This window comes from Chrysoperla carnea, chromosome 3, assembly GCF_905475395.1.
Source record: "Chrysoperla carnea chromosome 3, inChrCarn1.1, whole genome shotgun sequence".
In the NCBI taxonomy this organism is placed as follows: domain Eukaryota; kingdom Metazoa; phylum Arthropoda; class Insecta; order Neuroptera; family Chrysopidae; genus Chrysoperla; species Chrysoperla carnea.
In genome coordinates, this window is record NC_058339.1 from 94,033,237 (window position 1) to 94,038,190 (window position 4,954).

The window sequence follows — 4,954 nt, forward strand, 5'->3', positions numbered from 1 at the left end:
TACTTGCCATTTCCCTATCAGGTACTACTATTTTCCTTTTTAACTTATATTCTCCTTATACAAATGTTAAAAATTTTCATAATAAAGAAGAAAGAATTGGAAAAATCAATTTGATAATTTGTAGTAAAGAAAACATAACATAGTAAAGTATGAATTTTAAAAATTATTTAAGTGAAAAAACTTAAAGGATTACAAAAACAAAATACATCTAAATGCCATCTATGGTAAACTTGTTGAACTAACATTTATTTCGATAGTTGAAATACATACAGCGCCATATAAATATTTTAAAACTAATGATCGTTTATGATCGTACATTTCCGTGATATTGCCTTTTATTTAGTTAATTTATTTATTGTGCATTTGTTGTGTTATTATGATAATAATTAGTTGTTATTAGTGAAAAATTTAAGAAATTAAACTTGTAAGTTATTTTTATAATCATATGTATTTAATTTAAACATAATTCCTAAATTTTGAGAATATAAAATACGCCACAAAAGTGTAAACAACAAACATCTACCAATTTTTCTGCCTTTTATTTAGTTTATTTATTTATTGTGCATTTGTTGTGTTATTACGATAATAATTAGTTGTTATTAATAAATAATTGAAAAAATAAAATTTGTAAGTTATTTTTATTATCATTTTAATTAAATATAAACATAATTACTAAAATTTTGAAGATATGTACAAACAAACTGATATAAACAAAATGGCTGCCTTTTATTTATTTTATTCATTTATTATTCGTTTGTTTTGTTATTAATTAATAATTAATTAAATAAAAATTGTAAGTTATTTTTTAAAATTATTTGCATATTAATTAAAAATATAAACAGAACATTAAGACTATAATTATGTTCATTTGATTTTGATGTTATTTCAGAGAAGTTAGTTTTTTATTTTGATTGATTTCAGATACATTGGTAATTTATTGGATCCACCGTTAAGATCAAGATTTCAAGCACGAGATGTATCCCATCTTAGTTACCAGGTAGGTGTCTTCTTCTCTTTCTGTTTTTTACTTTTAATTATCTTTTTTAAAATATTGATCACAATTATTGTCCTATTTATTACACTAAACTTATCCGTTGTCATATCTTATATTTATTATTACTCTAGCAAGTTTTTTTTCTGGGTCCTGCCCTTATTTTTCTTATCCCTTTATTAAATTCCATAATTCACCCTTCATTTTCAAGCTAATTATGTCTAGAAATGATGAAAGTTATATTCATGATCTAAAAAATGTACCGCTTAAGAAGAAACACGTTAGACAAATAATTTGAACGAATTAAAATATCTTAAATTTGAACAAATTTAAATAATAAGTGTATTAGGTATTTATTGCTATTTTTAGTAACGGGTTCCGATAACTACGGGAGTGGGATTCCGCACGGGTCAAGTTAGTTTGTTTTAATGAGTGCTAATTTCTAATCCTACTGGACAAGTACATTGTACATTCAACAAGTATCCTGTTTTGTTGTTTACTATTTATTAACCCCCGAAATTAAAAAATAGGTGATATAAGTTTGATAGCTAGGTGTGTGTCGGTGTCATCGTTTTGTTTGAAAGGTCATTTAACAGAGTATTCTTAGCCATGTTTTTTTTTTTTGTGTGAATTTAGGATTCCGTACCTGGAACAACTAAAAAATAGGCCATAATTCTTAATATAGGTTTAGTTAGTAGAAGGCTTTAAGAAAATAGGTATAATTTGATAGAGAGTGTTATTAGATATGTTTCAAGTGTAAGTTTACGATTCTGTACCCAAAAATTTCTGGAGGGTTTTTATTCGTTTTATGTATTATGTTGTGCATTGTATCGTACATCGTTCATCGTTTACAAATGTAAAGAACAATGTTGTAATCCCCCACCACTCAAAAAATAAAAACACGAATTAATGAAATGAAATTGAATTTATAAATAAAAATTTAGTAAAAAAATAAGACGAAAATTACATTTAATGCACGCAACCATTCAAGCTTGGCTAATGCTTAGTGCTAAAGCGTAGAAAAGCTATTTCTCTCTCTATCTGTGGTTATGCGAATATTATAATGGCTCTTACCAAAAACAGTAACAATATCACAGCTTTAATAACAATAAGACGTAAAAAGTGAGGTCAAGTTCGTAAATGAGCAACATAGGTCAATTGTGTCTTGGATCCTTGGGACCCATCTTGTAAACCGTTAGAGACAGAATAAAAGTTTAAATGTAAAATGTTTATTTTTTTATAAAGAACATTTTTTACATTAAACTTTTGTTCCATCTCTAATCATTGAGTTCTAAGATGAGTTCTTCGGATCCAAGACTTAAACCTTTGTTGCCCTTTTTCGAACTCGGCCTTTCTCTTTACGTCATGAGTAAGCTGTAAATATTTTTGCTTGATATTTTTTTTCGTTTTTGAGTTATCATGTTTACAGACAGACGGAAAACCGTAAATAGATTTATTAAGTGATTTTATGAAGACCTATACCAAAATTTTGGTGGTCTCATCAATATTTGTAATATAACATTTTTTACTCGATCTTGAACGGGGTTTGGCTGTTCGGTATCCCTTGTACGTGGATGAGTACAGCACGTACGAGGGATTCAAAATGCATAAAAATGTATTTTATTTTACAATGAATTTGAAAACAAGCTTTCGAGTATTTTTAATGATTTTGTAAAATAATTTGTTGATTCCGTTCCGTTCCGTTCCAACACGTTTTAAAAGTTCTTAAATAATTATCAAGTGGATTATAAAATAATTTTAAAATGAATGTTTTAATTTGTTTTCAGCTTGGTGCGAACTTTGGGTGCAGGACGTGGTTTTGTTTGTACAGATTGCAGTGAATTGCCACAGATTTTAAAACAAATTTTTACAGCATCTGTTCTACGATAACGATAACGATAGCGATAACGATAGATTTATTATTAAATTCTAGTTCAATTTATAAATATTTGTTAGAATATTAATTGAATGGTTCCGTACCTAATTATGTAAATTGTTATTTTTATTCAAATAAAATAAAATCTATTTTTTTACAGATAAATAAATAAACTATTGAATAACTTTGGATCACAAACCAAAACCTATAATTTATCCTAAATTTGTGAAAATATTAATAAAAGTGATCTTTATTTGGTGTTACCTAATTCCTTTATTCAATTAAATTGATTTATAATCAATCAATTGATCAGCAGATCAAATAGATATGATATGGTCCAAAGCTATATTGATTTACATTAATTAACTAGAGCTAGCTAACATTAGATCGACGCGACGTGAGTGTGACCTTTAAACTTATTATTTTTACCCGACTGAGCAACGCAAAGAAATAATAATATGTTCAAATCAATCAATCTATATAAGTGTGTTCCTGTATGGCACACTAGAAGACCCGCCAAACACGTTCCTTAATTTTAATGATTCTTAAGTCAATTGAATGCTACTGAAAATATGACAAGAATGAAAATTCAAAAAACTTAATTATGACTTTAACGGTCGAGACCCATTATTGCGAAAATTCAAGCCATTGTAAATTTGAATGGGTGGCGACTGTTAAAGTCGCTACTGTAATGTAAACTACTGTACTTGTTTTTGTTTCTTCTCAATTGATATTTAACTTAATCGGTTTTTTTGATTTTTTTAAATAATTTTATTGATTTTAGTAAGCCGGGCCTTCTAGAGTTCAACTTAAACACATTGATTGCATTGTTTGTTTTATTAAATTAAATGGGTGTGGGTGCGGGTGTAGTTATGGGATCTAATGTTAGATTAGCTTAAAATGTTTGATATCATATCAAATGTTGCAGATAAATTTGAATGATTCAATCAATAATTATTATTAATTAAAGGTGGTGAACCTGCAATTAAAATTAATTAAATCATTCAAGTTTATATTTTAAACTTAAAAATAAAAATATATTTATGGATGGAGGTGGAGGTGGAGGTTCTGCATAAAACACAAAATATTATTAATTAAAAATAGTATTTTGTAACGCAGGGCAGGTAAGAATCAACAGATTTTAATACTTGTTTTTTTTTTTGTTTTTTTTTTTTTTTAAATAGATTTTGATGTTGTGATGAACTGGAACAAACAACTGGATCATCTAATTCAGGGTTGCCCAACCTTTTTTTGTCCGTGGGCCGGATTCATCATGACATACGATTTCGCGGGCCGGATTCTTTATAATTGCATATCTTAGTAACACCTTTGAAAAATGAAGGCACTCACTATCCACTTTACGTTTTTTCGTCGACATTATTTGGGGTAAAAATATTCAATATTATAAAACTTTCACAAAATTAAATTTATATTTTTTAATAACTTATTTATCAAAAATTAACTTAAAGTTTTCACAAAAGTTAATGTAAACATATGTGAGCATCTCCTATGAAATAATTACCACAAGTAACTCCATGATTATAACTAACTTCACTCTGTAGTCACCTCGACTATCGGCCACTCGCGGCAGCACTAGTCGACATCGGCATGACACACCGTGTCATGCCGATGTCATGTACAAATACAAATTATTCAATCAAAATACATATAACAATATCAGAAATATTGTAGTTAATAAAATTCACAGAAAATACTTTAATAAATTTAAAAAATAGGCGGTATTTGGTCAATAATTTACGAATATCCGACTAGGAGCTCGCGGGCCGGATTGAGCTTCTTCGCGGGCCGGATCCGGCCCGCGGGCCGTAGGTTGGGCACCGCTGATCTAATTTGACTAAATAAAGTTGTTGATCAAATAAGGAATGTGTTCAAGTCATTCCTTTAAAATGTTTATACGAAGCCAAAGCTATCTACAGTTCTAGTGCAGTGGTTTATTTAACGCAACGCTTTAGAAGAGATCAGTATAAATAAATAAATTTAATTAAGGAACATATGCTTCAAACAAACAAATATTTGTTTAAAATTGTTAACTTTTCAGGTCCAATTAAAAGCTCACTCGAATTTTA

The 4,954-nt window shown here is 28.3% G+C and overlaps 1 long non-coding RNA gene across 2 annotated transcripts; it reads left to right on the forward strand.

Annotated features, from left to right (window-relative positions):
• The first annotated feature begins 294 nt into the window (after nucleotides 1-294).
• LOC123295098 lies at nucleotides 295-3,001 on the forward strand. Of its 2 annotated transcripts, none has more exons than XR_006535141.1 (3): nucleotides 295-424; nucleotides 922-997; nucleotides 2,779-3,001. It is a non-coding gene; the product is annotated as an uncharacterized LOC123295098 (long non-coding RNA). The 2 variants fall into 2 exon arrangements; XR_006535142.1 differs by lacking the exon at nucleotides 295-424 and adding an exon at nucleotides 469-627.
• The last annotated feature ends 1,953 nt before the right edge of the window (nucleotides 3,002-4,954 follow it).